This window comes from Balaenoptera borealis (genome assembly GCF_965194805.1).
Source record: "Balaenoptera borealis genome assembly, chromosome: 15".
Classification (NCBI taxonomy): Eukaryota; Metazoa; Chordata; class Mammalia; order Artiodactyla; family Balaenopteridae; genus Balaenoptera; species Balaenoptera borealis.
This window is the reverse complement of record NC_138871.1, coordinates 63,431,692-63,448,628: the sequence shown is the minus strand read 5'-3', so window position 1 is coordinate 63,448,628 and position 16,937 is coordinate 63,431,692. Positions and strand designations below refer to the sequence as shown.

The window sequence follows — 16,937 nt, the reverse complement described above, 5'->3', positions numbered from 1 at the left end:
GTAGAGGCATTTTCATAATGTTGATTCTTCCAATCCAAGAACATGGTATATCTCTCCATCTATTTGTATCATCTTTAATTTCTTTCATCAGTGTCTTATAGTTTTCTGCATACATAGTCTAATAGAAAGCAAACACTGTTACTCACTCAAGGGATTTTATTTAATATTGGAAAAGTGTAAACATCAATTCATTACATCTTTACAAGTCTAGTATTCTACCCATCTATTAGGCTCACATTTGATATATTTTTACATGCATCTCATGCACTGCATAATAATTTTGCCATAAAAATAGTTTATAAATTGAAAAGCTTTCAGCAAATTACAAAGGAAAAAAGACAAAGAAAAATGCCCAGTGATTGTTTCAGCATCAGCAGTAAGTCAGAGGTCAGCAACCTATATTAAATGCTTAAATATTTATATTAAATAATGAATATTTAAAGACTACAATCAAATTGAAAGATTTCTGTGAAATAGAACCTGGAATGAGATTTCAACACAAGTACACAGAGCAGACAGTGTTTCTAGTTCAATGGGAGTTTTACTGAATTCTTCAAAATATGTCCTTATTGTATTTGCATGTATGCATAAAAAATTTGGACCAAAAAAAATGTTCATGTAAGTAGGTGAATGAGCATACCATTTGTATGTCATCAAATAGTGCTATCATGGAAACTATAATAATCGACTATGCCTGATGAAGGTTAAACATTTTTCAGAAATATTCTGATATTGTTCATATAACAGTGAACAGCCAACATACAAAATTTTAAAGAAACGTATGTTTAACATTTGATGAGGATGAAACCTGAGGACTAGAGAAATGTTTTCAGAGTTATTATTTTTGGTCTTACTTATAAATAAATAGTTCTATCTTCCCTTATTCCAGTTATTAATGCATTTATTAATTGTTTATTCAATATATATTTCAATATTCTAGTTATTTATGCTTGGAGGTTTGCTTTTCCTTCAGATAGAAAAAAACAAAAAAATCTCAATTATACATCTTTTCATATATCATTTGCTCCCTACAATAAAAGTCAAAAAAAGTTAGCTTATTGATAGTATATTTCTCCCCATTCATTTATTTCAATGTATTATAGTTAAATAATCATATTTCTTCATATGCTCTCCAACATTTGTAACTTTAAGTAATATTGCTAAATCTTTATTTCTTAGTTTATTATTTTTCTAATCTTTACTCTCCAGTATATAAGATGAGCCTAATAGAGTGGCTCCTACTCTAATTTCTAAATCCTTTCATTTTCTAATCCTTCCATCTTACTATCACCAACACTGTCATCATTATTAATAAAAATTCTTGTCATCTAAGTACAAATCTAACAGTTGGATTGGTTGCAGCCACATATTTTAGGGCGGAAAACCCCACTATATTGGATTAAAGAAAACAGAAGTGGATTTGGTTTTCTTTATAAAGAACTCTGGAGGTAGACAGTACAGTTGGTTATCCCTCGGTATCTGCAGGGGATTGGTTTTAGGACCTCCATGGGTACCAAAATCTGCAGATACTCAAGTCCCTTATAAAAATTATGTAGTAAATTGCATATAATCCACACACATTCTCCTGTATACAGTTGGCCCTCCTGATCCATGGGTTCCACATCTGCAGAATCAACCAACTGCAGATGAAAAATATTTGAAAAAAATTCCAGAAATTTCCAAAAAGCAAAACTATAATTTGCTGTGCACCAGCAACTATTTACATAGCATTTACTCTGTATTATATATTACAATTACTCTAGAGATGATTTAAAGATTACATGGGAATGTCCAAAAGTTATATAAGGAACTTGAACGTGCAAGAATTTTAGTATCTGAGGATAGGTCCTGGAACCAATTCCCTGTAGACAGAGGGATGACTGTACTTTAAATAATCTCTAGATTACTTATAATACCAAATAGAATGTAAATGCTACGTAAATAGTTGCCAGCATGCTTCAAATTCAAGTTTTGCTTTTTGGAAATTTCTAGAACTTTTTTTCGAACACTGTCAATCCACAGTTAGTTGAATCAGTGCATGCAAAACCTGAAGATAAGGGGGGTCAACTACTGTGTTCAATGCCAGGTATCCTCTCACCAGGGTCCCAAGCTCTTCTATTCTGCTCTAGCATTCTGGTGCACAGATGCCATCTTCAAAATCAACCATGGCCTAAAGCAAGTAATGTAGCTCTAACTGTCAGAGAAGAATTGCAAGCAAGAACTACAGAAAAAAAAAAAAAAAAAAAAAAAAAAAAAAAACCCAAAAGGAGAAAGAGGAGTGGGCCTTTCTTTTTAAGGAGACTTCCTGAAGTTTCATCACATCATCCCTGCTTTCACCTTACTACTTGGTCACATGGCCACACTCAAATAATTGTATTCTGCGATAGGCAGCCTATTTATCTAGCAAATCAGGTTCTATTAGTAAGTAATTATTTATTTAATTTAATTTTTCTATTTATTAAGTATAGTTGACTTACAATATTGTATTCATTTCAGGTGTACAACACAGTGATTCACTATTTCTATAGATTACACATCATACAAAGTTATTATAAAATATTGACTATATTTCCTATGCTGTACATTACATCCCTGTGACTTATCTCTTTTATAACTGGTGGTTTGTGCCTCCTAATCCCTTTCATCTATTTCATATGTAAATAATTAGTAAGTAATAGAAAAGAATAAAGTTGGGAGGCAAATAACATTCCTTGATCCAACAATCATCATTAGTACTTGGTTCACTGGTTAAGTTTTAAAATTGGGAATCACTAATAACATTTTCATTCTTAACTTGGAGTAACATTGTCCAGTGCCAGGTTAGATGGTTTTCTAACAGTATATATTTCTTCTTTCTGAGTTCAGTGTCATGACTCCTAGTCCAATCAAAAGAGAATGGTTCTAATGTCATATCAAATAGATGCTCTTATTTTATATCTAAACAACTATCTAAAATTATATCATACCTTAGTTTGCTTGTATGATTTTCTGTTTTTTGAATTAAGCAAACCTTTATTGAAGCTTAAATTGTGGTACAGAAATACATTTCAACTGATTTAAGTCCAACACCATGAAGAGAGAAATTATGGCACCAAAATTTTCCCTCCTCTATCATACACACTAGGATTAATTTATATTACTATTCAATTTATAGTTTGTCTCTTGGAGACAAATATGCTATTCTCACTGAGTACATAAGCTTCCTGCTTGTCAGTTTTTGTCACCCTTATGATTGAACATTGCACATCCTTCAAAAGTATGTCCCACTCGGATCTTGGGATGGTGCCAAGATTGCCAGATCTTTGGTTTGCGTCGGGTTGCTGCCTGGAGAACCAAGCCTCCAGCAGCTTCTCGGTCCCTTGGAAAAAATGTGCAGCAATGAAGACTCAACGCAGTCCAAAAAAATATAATAAACGAATAAATTAAAAAAAAATTCCTATCTGCATATTTAAGAGATCAACTCTGACACACTGAATCATCTCTTTTTCGTATGATTACAAGGCAAATGTCCAGACACCAAACGGTAAATTCACAAAGTTAAATGCTACTAACATTGAAGCCATCCTAGTTCCTCAAATACCCTCTGTAAATGTGAGCTCTCCACCAAACTCTCCTTTCCAAAGGTGCCCTTAATATATCTCAAACACACCAGGGAAAACACTTTTGCAAAGTCACAGCTCTGATTATAACAATCCACTACTAAAACAAACAACATCTTATTGCTTTTAATTGACAAAGAATTAAGTGCAGACACATAGATCAAGGCCCATCCACAGTGCCTACATCTTAAGCCTAATCTTCCTCTGCACACCCCCCCCAATTTGTATAGGTTGCCTGTTACACACATTCCTGAACACAGCCCTCACTTTTCTGTCTCCTCCTTTATCACGCTATTCTCAGCCCCTAGGAGTCTCTTGCCTATTGTTTGTTTTTTGAAATCCTATTCATTTTCAAGGTCATTCTCAAATGTCACACTCTTCATAAAACCCTTTTGATCCATCCTCCACCTAATAAAACTATAACTGCCTACTCTTGTGAATTTCCATAGCACTGAATTGTTCCTCTCCCAGAGCAGTTATCTTTTGCCCTATAATATCACTATTTATTCTTTAGCTGTATTTCTTCCACTGAGAACAAATAACATCTTAATCTTCTAGGTGCTCACTAAAATGTCAGGCATAATACTTCATGGAAAATAGGTGTCCAGAAAACATTTGCATAAGAGAAACTAATCAGGGATTTGTTTACCTATTAGTCCTCTCCATATGTATTGCTGGTGATGAAATCTAGAATATATTCAAAACGTTAAAGTGGAAAAAAAAAACCAGCGTTTCATAAACCTCATGTAAAATTAGGTATATAATAAAGATCTTAGTGTTCCTTCAAATCTTTCTTATCGGAGAACAAAATATACACATATCTTCAAACCATGTTAAAATGAACTATGTACACTTTTACTACCTGAGGGTGTCATATTTACATCAACAGAAAGAATCAGCAAATCCTAACTTAAAAATATATGCGAGATCATCAAAGTTACAAAAATGCTAAAGGCTAAAACTTTTACATTCAGAACTCATTTAAAGTAGAACCTCATAGCATTTAACATAGATAAATTTCCAATGTTCAAGCCTCATGAAAAATTCTTTGGTTGAATTGTTGTTAACATGAAATATAGCCTTTCCCCAAGAATGATAATGAAATTATGGTGACAATGATCTACTCCAAAAATGCTACTTGCATTCATGTTAAATCAGAGTTTAAATTTTCATCTCTTTTGATTTCTTGTTTCAACAACTAAATTATTAAACTCCTACTATGTTCATAGCAATATATATAAAACCTTAATATATTAATTAATTAATATAATAACATATATCACCTTAAATATAGTAGAGTATGTGTGTGTGTGTATATATTATATATATGTAAAATCAAATTTGCCCAGGCAAGTAGGTTAAAAAAGGTTGTGTAGCTGCTCTATGATAGGACAGATTAAAAATCTCATTACCTGCTTGAACAATTATTTAAAGAAGCTGAAAAGTAAAAAGATTAGTAATGATCAAATAACTAAACTGTTATTTCATTAAATGAAGCAAAGTAATCACTTTATCTTATTCCATTTTATGAATCAAATTAAACCACCCAAGCAGTGTCCCCATTGTCAGATAGTAAACCAATTAGAAAGGAAGATTTCTTTCATCTATGTGTTTAATAATCTTTTTAGATCTATATGTGAAAATTACAGTATAAGAAGTACCTACTGAATTGAGATATTCAAAGCTTTTATTGTACTTTAAAAAATATTTCCAGGGCTTCCCTGGTGGCACAGTGGTTGAGAATCTGCCTGCCAATGCGGGGGACACGGGTTCGAGCCCTGGTCTGGGAAGATCCCACATGCCGCGGAGCAACTAGGCCCGTGGGCCACAATTACTGAGCCTGCGTGTCTGGAGCCTGTGCTCCGCAACAAGAGAGGCCGCGATAGTGAGAGGCCCACGCACCGCGATGAAGAGTGGTCCCCGCTTGCCACAACTAGAGAAAGCCCTCGCACGGAAACGAAGACCCAACACAGCCATAAATAAATAAATTTAAAAAAAAAATTTCCAGTTCTTTTTTATCCTCACGTAACCACTCAATTTCCATCCCATTATAAATGTCTTTCCTCATCCTCCACGCACATCCATTGCACAACTATTCCTTCATTGAAAAATGCATCAAGATCAGAGACTGTAAATAAATAATTGATACCATGATAGAAATATAGCATAAATGACATTCACAAGGATTATGTTCTCATGCTTGATCTAAAAATTTTGAAAAGTACTTGCCTTCAGGGTTGTTGATTATCTCAAACTATAATGCTGCACAGTTACGATGAGAAAGTGGCACATTTAAGAACTGTGAAAGATTTATTTTTGAAAATAACAGAAGGAAGAACTGTGGGCTGCTGAACTATCATATAGAAAAAAAAATCCATCCCACTCTTTTTGCTATTATATTGTTTGAGAAGTTGTAGTAAATCTTCACTTTGGCCATCATCCTATTTTATTTTACTAAAACTATCATCACTTTTACTATGGAATGCTTTATGGGGCACTTTAGCCCCCAGCTCTTTTGCTAAGCACTGGCACTGATATCGCGGGATCTATCAAACATTTTAACCAGTTTATTCTTTGCTTTCAGACCATGACGAGAAATCATTATCATGACTTTAAAAAAGAATATCTGGCCATCGTCTCCCAAGAAAAATCCATATTTTAATCATATCTTAGAATAGCTCGCCCCATTCTATCATAATGAAATTTTCTATGAGAATAAAACAACCAAAAAAGCAGGTAAGGAAGTTCCTAGCTGGAGAGAGCCCCTCCCTTTTCTTTGCTGTACCAGCACCAACTGAAGATCAGGAGCCGTAACTGACCATTTCCTGTTGCTTAGGAGCTGATTCTGCAGTTAGACCTCACATGAGTCAATGAGAGGAGTGCACACAGAAATGCTCTCTACTCAGACTCCACTCCTTCAGTTCTTTATTTTTCTCAAGATATGTTCTTTCCTGAGTGCCAGGGGAAAAGCTTCCAGGGAATTTCCACACTTTCTGACAGAAGTGACCCAAGACGTCATTTTTCATGTTAACCTATTAAATCACAATTCCAATAAACTGTAACTATCCTTGACAGCAGGAACTTGTATCTATCTATCTTGTTTGTTCCTATATTCCTAGTACCAAGGACTACGCTTGGGGCAAAATAGAAATCCAATGAATATTTGTTGGGCGAATAAATGAACGAATATATGTGATGAAAATTACTAGAAAATTTGAAGGGTTATTTGTAGTTGTAACTATCTTAGAACTGTCTTGTGTTTGTCCAGAAATATCCAATCAAATGTGCAGAAATCAGTGGCTTTAAATAGAGAGAAAAACTACTCTAAATTAAACATTAGGTGATTGTTAGCCTCTCTTGAAACAGCAGCAACTTCATCATCCGTAACAGGGTTCGGCCAACTATAGCCCATGAGCAAAATCTGACTCATAACCCATTTTCATAAATAAGGCTTTACTGGAACAACTCATTTGTCTCCACATTTTTAATAGTTGCTTCTGCACACTACTACGACAGAGTTGAGTAGTTCGGACAGAGACTCTAGAGTTCACTCACATAGCTTAAATATTTACTATCTGGCTCTTCACAAAAATCTGTCAGCTCATTATCTATAAAAAGGACACAGGTGAGACAGGCTGGGACCTGGGACCCTTTGCTGCAGTGCTTGCACCGGGGCAACAAAACACAAAGAAATTATAAGGGACTAAAAATAACTGCATGCATATGTAGTTGGGGCAAATTATGAACAAGATACAAAAAGACCAAAAACCCAACTGCCACTTCTGAAGAGCTGGGAGCAAAAGCAGGGTATTGCACATGCCCCCTGTACACAGCACCACCAAAGGGCTGGGCAAAACACCTAAGCCACCCCTCCGGCCCAACCCCTGGACCTGCTCCTGTCCTCACCCCACGTAAGGAACCAGCTCGCCCCCATCGGCCAGTGAGCAAGGGAGCCTGTTACTTGTTTTCACTCCCTCCTGCTTCAGCAGGGGCCCCAGTAAAGCCTTGCCTGAATTTCTTGCCTGGCCTCTTACCAATTTCTATTGATTATGGAGGCCAAGAATCCTGGTCGGTAACCTAGGTATGTCCATAGGAGGTGGGTCCCAGACTGCCAAACATTTTGTAGATATGAATTCCTGTGCCCAGTGAATTATCATGCCAAACTTACCCTAAACTTTGATTTCCCACCCTGTGTCTACTGACCTGGTTCCACTTTGTGTTATCCATCCACCATTTTATCTTTCAATCACTACTGTGTTGTATTCTGCTCTTAGCTCCAACAATGAAATGCCAACTTCCTCTCCATGCATTTTGAAGTTTGATGTCTCTGTCCTTTCATTCTAGCACACCATTCCTACACTCACCTCCTAGGACTTGGGTAGGGAAGGCACTCTCTGTTTCTCTAGGTTCCACCACTCCCTAATGTCACATACCAGCCAGTTTCATTCATTAGTATATCTGCCTGATCCCTGAAAATATTTGGGTCTGTGCCCCTGTCTTATGACAAAGATTACCATACAAATTTAAGGTTAAAATCCATTAAGTAAAAGTCTCACACAAAACTTATTTATTCTGAAAATCCATTCACCCCTAAACTATTTTATAAAGTATTGTGCATTTTCATTGTGAGCCCACAAACTGTTTGCTCAAACTGCAGTTTAAAAGGAAAATGTTCTACCACCTGTGGGAAAATCCAGAAGACAAGAGTCAAGGGAAACTCCTGTAGTTTTACAGTAAAGGGCATTCTTCAGGGCAGGGCAAAGACTCAGACGGACTAGTAATTTTTCATGCTATGACAAGTCTGCCTGGGGCTCTTGGTCGGGGTTTTCTGAACCCTTATGGCAAATGCTTTGTGAAGTTCTATTTTTTTCTTTTTTAAATAGAATAGAAACACATAGGATTTGATTGAAAGGAGATGAAAGATAAAACATTGGGAGGAATAAAAAAAAAACTGAAAGTAGTTGGCAGCCCTGGATATATTTATTTGTTCTTTTTTTTTTTTAAAAAAACTTCCTTTTATTTTAATCTGGTTCTTAAATCTCTGTCTGGCCTGGTAGCTCACAGAGTCTTTTTTTTTTTTTTTTTTTAACATCTTCATTGGAGTATAATTGCTTTACCATGGTGTGTTAGTTTCTGCTTTATAACAAAGTGAATCAGCTATACATATACATATATCCCCATATCTCCTCCCTCTCGAGTCTCCCTCCCACCCTCCCTATCCCACCTGGAAATAAAAACAAAAATAAACAAATGGGACCTAATGAAACTTAAAAGCTTTTGCACAGCAAAGGGAACCATAAACAACATGAAAAGATGTATTTGTTCTTCAGAATATATGGAGAAGCTGGAAAACAGTGCTAATGAGGCCAAGGGCACTGCATCCAACCCTGTGTGAGTTTATTAGCTTTGCACAAAGAAGGATGCAGCTTAATCACTATCTGAACTCCTAACCTCAATCCATCAGCCTATAAATATCTGCCACTGCTCAGGAAGGAGACTAGGGTCTTGAAATGAGGCTCCATCAGCCAACCGTCTCCACTCTAAGAAAACTAGCTCACCTTGTTGGCCAGCATTGTGTCACATATAACAAGCTAGTCAAAGTTAACACAGCCAAGTAAAAATTTAATTTTTAACGGTGACACAATATAAAAAGTTAATTTGTATTCTCTGGGAAAATTGGTTTACGCTTTCAAAACATCCTACTCCATGTGCTTATCTTTTGAATGGCCCATTGGAAAAGCCTCCCTCTGGGACTCTGAGGCTTGCATCACCCTTTCCAATCTTTCTGCCACTTGGCTTGCAAAACAGCTACCCAACATTCAAAACAAACCACTATATTTTCCTGAATTAATTATTTCCACGGCCCTTGACCCCTTCAAGATCGCATCCATACTGTTCGTCACAACAAATTTGTGAAGATTTTCTTTTTTGTTTCCTCCCCTATGACTTCTCCATTTAGACATTTGCCCCCAACAGTTCACCAAAAATCTGCAGTTTTAGAGGATTTAGCAATGTCATCACTCTTGCCTTACCTAATGGTCATTTCAGGCAACTTTTACTTGACCTATTGATGACACTGGGCACAAGTGACCACACCATCTTCTTTAAAACATTTTCTTCAGCTGACTTCAGGGCACTCCTGGATCTTGTCCTTCCTCTCTGAGCATGTATGGAACCCCGTCAAAATGTAGGTCACATTGTCCCATTCCTCAGCTCAGTATCCTTCAGTGGCCTCCCACTCCATCATTGTGAAAGCCAAATCATCATTATGCCCTATAAGTCCCCCTGGGCTGTGGGGTATCATTGCCTCTCTGACCAAATCTACTCTCTTCTCTCTTACCACACTGTCCGGAAACACTCCTGCCTCTATGTCTTTGCATTGGTTGTCCCTCACACCTGGAATTCCCCCATCCCCCCACCACATTCAGTCCTATCCACTTGGCTCATTTCTCTCTTCTTTATGACTGTATATAAATGTCATTTTCCCTGACTGCCCTCTGATATTTCCTATTCCTCTCACTTGCTTTATTTTTCTCTTAGTGCTTACTTTTTGTTTATCATGCTATACATTTTTTTTTTCTTTTTTAAGGTCTGTCTTTACCACTAGAGTATAAGGCCCATAAGGGTAATGATATGTCTTCTCAACTTTATTGCCAGAGTCTAGAATATAACAGACTCTCTAGAAATGTGCATTGGGTATATTTATAAGGCAAAGACTAAAAGGCTCCAGTCATCGGAGTTCAGTTTGTTTCTTTTGCCATGCCTGAGACTGAATATGCCAACCTGTTCCCAGAAACCCTAAGGAAGGCCAGCTTTTCCTGCTTGCTGGATTGCTTTACAAATATCTAGTCATCATTAACACCTTCCTGAAGCATTTCTGCTGTTCCTTGGCCTTCCTCAGAATCCAAGCAGATTTCTATCACTCAGTACAAAATGTTATTGCAGGTATTTGTTAACCGGTTTGTCTTCTCCCAGAGTCTTAAGCTCTCTGAAGATGTTTAGAAAGCAGATAACAAACGCTAGCCAGAAGCAGAGACATTTTACCCTGTAGCTAATTTCTGCTCAAAGAGATAATATATATGCTAAAAAGTCTGAATGCCTAAGTGTTTAGAGCATTTGGAATACATAAACAAATTAGGAGGAAAAACTGTGAAGGCAAAGACCAGAGAGAATAATTTAACATGAATTTGCACTTCTTGGGAAACAAAGTTACTCATTCATTCAAATATTAATTCACCAAACATTTATTGATGGCCTATCCTGGGCTGGACCCTATTGTCAGGATGTTGAGATGTGAAGGAGAATAAACCCCAGCCACCAATCTTTGTGGCTCTCACACTATGACCAGAAAGACAGCCTTGTAAGAAGTACGTCCAGGCCAATCCCCACACCTTGACTCCATCTGAAATCATTGCCATAAAACTACTCTCCATTCCTAAGAAGAGCAGTTAAATAATGGAATCTTTTTTTTTTTAACCTAAGTTTGACAGAAATATCTGGTGTTTGAAATACTCATTAACAATTTTACATCTCCCAAGAATACTTGAATCCCACAAGTTTTCACAAAATGTTCAATTCTAGCTTATATATAGAAGTGATGTAAAACATGGACAGCCAAACTTAAATGGCAACTCCTTTCCTTTCTACAACCTGTTTTGCAAAAATGTGTGAGTTATTTTAACAAATATTTACTAAGTGCCTATAATATACCAGGCATTTTTCTAGCATGGAAATCCCAACAAAAGACAGAACAGTCAGACTCTTTGCCCTCATGAAGATTACTCCAGTGATGATCGGGGTGGCACAAAATATGCATTTGTAACTAATCTTCTGGGTATGGGATGCAGTGCCCTGTTTATATTCTCTCCTGGGCATCCACCGTCTGTCGCCTGCTGACTGAGGTGTAGTAACCTGTCTTGTTGTTTCTCTTACAGGTACCTGGGCCATAACCCTGACAGCTGCCTGAGACATCTCCCTGATTCTTCAGCTGCTGCTTCTAAGCAACTAGCTGCTTTCATCATTTACACAAACCCACTCCTGTGGAAATGTCTAGTTCCTTTCGCCTCTCAAGATATGTTCAGACTTTGAGGTCTACGAAGTGTACGTCTTGTGTTCCAAATCTGTAATTAAGTATTTTTTCTGCCTTTCCTAGAAATTTGGAGCAGGAAGGAGACGCATGTGCTCAGTCAGTTGTCCTGATCTGATCACACTAAAAAAGGCTTTTACTAAAGACCACAGAAGGTGCCTTATAAATTAAATTCAGAATGAATGAAACCAACCCAGAAGACATAATAAAACACTATATATATATGTGTTTGTACATATGGAAAAATATGCTAAACAGTATATTCTCTGTGATTACCTATAATTACAGAGATAAGCTGGAGATAAAAATCAGTGAGTTTTGTTAGGAAATTTCAATAACCTTACATCATTTTATATGGTGCATTTTTTTCTTTATCACTCTCTTCCCCCAAAAGGGATTTAATCTGAAATCTCTCCACATTAAAGTATTGTAGAAATCCTTAGTTAAGTTGCACCTAAGGAAACTCCTACTGGGGCTTCTTTTTAATTCTTTGTGTTTCCCCAATCATCCAGGGATTCTCTCTGTGTTCCGTGCTGTCCACATCTCTCATGAATCCTGTCAGTGTAGCCCTTCTCTTAGGTCAATCTTCTTTTATACTAATTTTTGAAAACTTATTCTCTCTTTCTGCAGTTGCCAAAAGTTTTCAGTAAAGGTGAAAACAATGTAAGAATCACCACTGCATATTCAATTACTGATGCCTTACACTTACTTAGCACCTTCTATGCACAAATCACAATTACAGAATCTAAGTGAATGTTACACATGCCAGGCACTGTTGCAAGCATTTTACATATATCCTTTAATCCTCACCACAGCCACATGAATTAGGCACTATTATTACCTTTCACAGGTGAGATAACTCATTCAGAGAAAGAAAGGTTAAGTAATTCATCTAGATCATATGCTAGAAATTACCAGAGCTAAGATACAAACCAAAGCAGTTGTCTTTAGCATCCCTGCTTTTAACACTCTACTCTGCTTCATGATATTAGGTAATACGTGGGGATACGGAGTAGAGCATGACACAGGTTTTGCACCATAGAATTTTATAATATAATAATAAGTTGGAACTATCAGTTCCTTAAAGCCTTCTCTCCTGAAGATCTACATGACATGCATACTGATCTGTATTGAAGTATTAAGCGGCAAAAAACGTTTGCTAAAAAGAACTTATAGTATGGTCCTTTCCAGAAGGGTTTATTAGAGCAGCATTGCCCACATTGTGTTTTACAAAACAGTGGCTCTGTAGGATTTAAGAAGTTAACCACAACAAAGGAATTAATGGTGAAATGATAAGGGGTGGGGTTAATATTTTAGGGTAAGGAGCTCTTTAAACATAGTGTAGTGAAAAGTATACTCACAATGTCAGCTTGAGTGCGGGGACTAATTTGGAATTAAGGTTTGAAACACTGAAGAAGAAATGACTGACTCTAGGCCAAAGAGTCGACACAATATCATAATTTGAAAGAAAGAAAAGAAAAAAAAAAGTATGAAAATGAAGTAAAATGACATTGTTTCTAGTTAATTTGTGTTGGGTACAGGAAAACTTTTAGCATTCTAGGTTGTTGGTCTAATAGAATGCAGAATGTAGTAAAGCTAATACCTTGTATGGTTCCTTTTTACCATTTTGTAAAATTACCTTTCAAGATATCAAGTAGATGGAAAATGGTTTTCATTATTTTGCAAAACTATTAGGATCACAGAATAAACAAGCTCTAAAATAAAAACAATTAATTTTGATTCTTATATATGCAAAAGTTGAGGGAGTAAATAGTCTTTTATTTGGATGGTATAATAGGCTGATAATATTCATAAATAAAAGTGGAAATTCCCTACTAGAAACTAATTATGTGCCTTTTTTCCCCAATATAATAAGAAAAATGTGAGGTGCAATAATAGGGCAATAGTAAAGCACTTAAATCCTCATAAGGATCATTTGAGAGGCTATAATTATATTATGTTAATATCTGAAAAGAAAAAAATCTGCATGTATAATGATATCAGTGTCTAAAAATACTGTAATATTTCAATTCACACAAATTCTCAAGTAAAATTTGTTGTTCATGCCTATAAATAAACATATCTATTTGATAATATCAAAATTTTCTTCTAGCCCCCAAAATATAGACATTATTTTAAATAATTTTACTTACAACCTAAGATAGTAAAATATAGTGCACTCCTAATTACTTGTGTTTGGATGATCTGGGAGACCCATGCACTGTGGCCATCCGTCTATCTGACTTGAGCTGCTAGATCTATATTCAGAAGGACAATTACTCAAGGTGGTGATGGGAGGAAGGTCAAGCAGAAATAGGAGTTGCTCTTTCCCGAGCTCATGTTCCACACTTCAACTGAACACACTTAGAGGATTACTTACCAACTCAGCTGCCAAGCTGCCTTTCTCCTGATGGAAACTACTGTTACCAAAGCAAAGTTGGATCTGCTCACCTGCATGCAGTAAAGCCAATCTACTGAGACCAGGTTGGGGAGAAGGAAAGTGCAGCGTTTAGTGCAGGGCACCAAGCAAGAAGTCCAGGCAGCCAGTGTAAACCAAATACCATAGGTAGAAGTATATTTTGCCATGCAAACATTTTTGTATCCATGTGCATTAATCTGCCTAGAAAAGAGAAAGGAGACAAATATGAAATAAAGAAAAATAAAAGTCCAATGGTGTTGGATTTAAATGGAAAAACCCAGTTGGATTTCGGCCCATAAAATGTACTTAGAGGTAATGATACCTCAGTAACAGTAAGCACACAGAATGCTGAGATCTTGATTTCTAAGTGACATTTCCCAAAATAAGGACACTGTCAAATAACTGATCTCAGTTCTATGGTAGAAAAAGCAGAGAGGAAGCCTAGAAATGTTTAAGACTAAACGAGTTATGTCAAAATTATACAAAGAAATATGAAGGCTTTCCCAATGGCCAAATGTGGGGCAATTTGAACTTCAACTAAAACAAATAGGGAGGAGCTTCAAGATGGCGGAAGAGTAAGACGTGGAGATCACTTTCCTCCCCACAAATACATCAGAAATACATCTACATGTGGAACAACTCCTACAGAACACCTACTGAACGCTGGCAGAAGATCTCAGACCTCCCAAAAAGCAAGAAACTCTCCACGTACTTGGGTAGGGCAAAAGAAAAACAAAAAAACAGAGACAAAGAATAGGGACAGGACCTGCACCCATGGGAGGGAGCTGTGAAGGAGGAAAGGTTTCCACACACTAGAAGCCCCTTCGCGGGTGGAGACTGCGGGTGGCGGAGGGGGGAAGCTTCGGAGCCACGGAGGAGAGCGCAGCCACAGGGGTGCGGAGGGCAAAGCGGAGAGATTCCCGCACAGAGGAGCGGTGCCGACCAGCACTCACCAGCCCGAGAGGCTTGTCTGCTCACCCGCCAGGGCGGGTGGGGCTGGGAGCTGAGGCTCGGCTTCGAGGGGGCTAGTGCGCCACAGCTAGCCGGGAGGGAGTCGGGGAAAAGGTCTGCAGGAGAGTTTTTCTTGCCTCTTTGTTTCCTGGTGCGCAAGGAGAGGGGATTAAGACCGCCTCTTAAAGGAGCTCCAGAGATGGGCGTGAGATGCTAAGGCTGCTGCTGCTGCCGCCACCAAGAAGCCTGTGGGCAACACAGGTCACTATACACACCTCCCCTGCCGGGAGTCTGTGCAGCCCGCCACTGCCAGGGTCCCGTGATCCAGGGACAACTTCCCTGGGAGAATGCACGGCGCGCCTCAGGCTGCTGCAACGTCACGCCAGCCTCTGCCGCCCGCAGGCTCGCCCCGCCTCCTCCGTACTCTTCCCTCCCCGCGGGCTGAGTGAGCCAGAGCACCCGAATCAGCTGCTCCTTTAACCCTGTCCTGTCTGAGCGAAGAACAGATGCCCTCAGGCGACCTACACGCAGAGGCGGGTCCAAATCCAAAGCTGAACCCCAGGAGCTGTGCAAACAAAGAAGAGAAAGAGAAATCTCTACCAGCAGCCCCTGGAGAAGCCGATTAAATCTCCACAATCAACTTGATGTCCCTGCATCTGTGGAAGACCTGAAGAGAAAACGAATTATCCCAAATTGAGGCAGTGGACGTTGGGAGCAATGATATATATATATTTTTCCTTTTTCTCTTTTTGTGAGTTGTATGTGTATGCTTCTGTGTGTGGTTTTGTCTGTATAGCTTTGCTTTTACCATTTGTCCTAGGGTTCTGTCTGTCCGTTTTATTGGTTTGTTTTTTTTTTTTAGTATACCTTTTAGCGCTTGTTATCATTGCTGGATTTGTTCCTTGCTTTGGTTACTCTGTTCTTTTTTCTTTTTTATTACTTTTTAAATTTTTTTTTTCAAGTTGTTAAAGCTTTTTATTTATTTATTTTTAAACATCTTTATTGAAGTATAATTGCCTTACAATGGTGTGTTAGCTTCTGCTTTATAACAAAGTGAATCAGTTATACATATACAATATGTTCCCATATCTCTTCCCTCTTGCATCTCCCTCCCTCCCACCCTCCCCATCCCACCCCTCTAGGTGGTCACAAAGCACCGAGCTGATCTCCCTGTACTATGTGGCTGCTTCCCACTAGATATTTATTTTACATTTGGTAGTGTATATATGTCCATGACACTCTCTCACCCTGTCACATCTCACCCCACCCCCTCCCCATATCCTCAAGTCCATTCTCTAGTAGGTCTGTGTCTTTATTCCCGTCTTGCCACTAGGTTCTTCATGGCCTTTTTTTTTTTTTCCTTAGATTCCGTATATATGTGTTAGCATACTGTATTTGTTTTTCTCTTTCTGACTTACTTCACTCTGTATGACAGACTCTTAACTCCATCCACCTCATTACAAATACCTCCATTTCATTTCTTTTTATGGCTGAGTAATATTCCATTGTATATATGTGCCACATCTTCTTTATCCATTCATCTGTCGATGGACATTTAGGTTGCTTCCATGTCCTGGCTATTGTAAAATAGAGCTGCAATGAACATTTTGGTACATGACTCTTTTGGAACTATGGTTTTCTCAGGGTATATGCCCAGTAGTGGGATTGCTGGGTCGTATGGTAGTTCTATTTGTAGTTTTTTAAGGAACCTCCATGCTGTTCTCCATAGTGGCTGTATCAATTTACATTCCCACCAGCAGTGCAAGAGTGTTCCCTTTCCTCCACACCCTCTCCAGCATTTATTGTTTCTAGATTTTTTGATGATGGCCATTCTGACCAGTGTGACATGATATCTCATTGCAGTTTTGATTTGCATTTCTCT

General features: G+C 37.9%; 1 long non-coding RNA gene across 2 annotated transcripts in view; it reads right to left on the bottom strand.

Annotated features, from left to right (window-relative positions):
- Positions 1-15,383, bottom strand: part of LOC309611876 — a 224,813-nt gene extending 209,430 nt beyond the window's left edge. The window contains exons 1-2 of one of the 2 annotated variants that reach the window (XR_014234802.1): positions 15,331-15,383; positions 14,137-14,305 (exon numbers count right to left, since the gene is read on the bottom strand). This is a non-coding gene — a long non-coding RNA (uncharacterized lncRNA). Of the gene's footprint in view, positions 1-14,136; positions 15,041-15,330 lie in introns of those variants that run through there. The other variant, XR_014234803.1, reaches the window with a different exon arrangement.
- Positions 15,384-16,937: the final 1,554 nt, after the last annotated feature.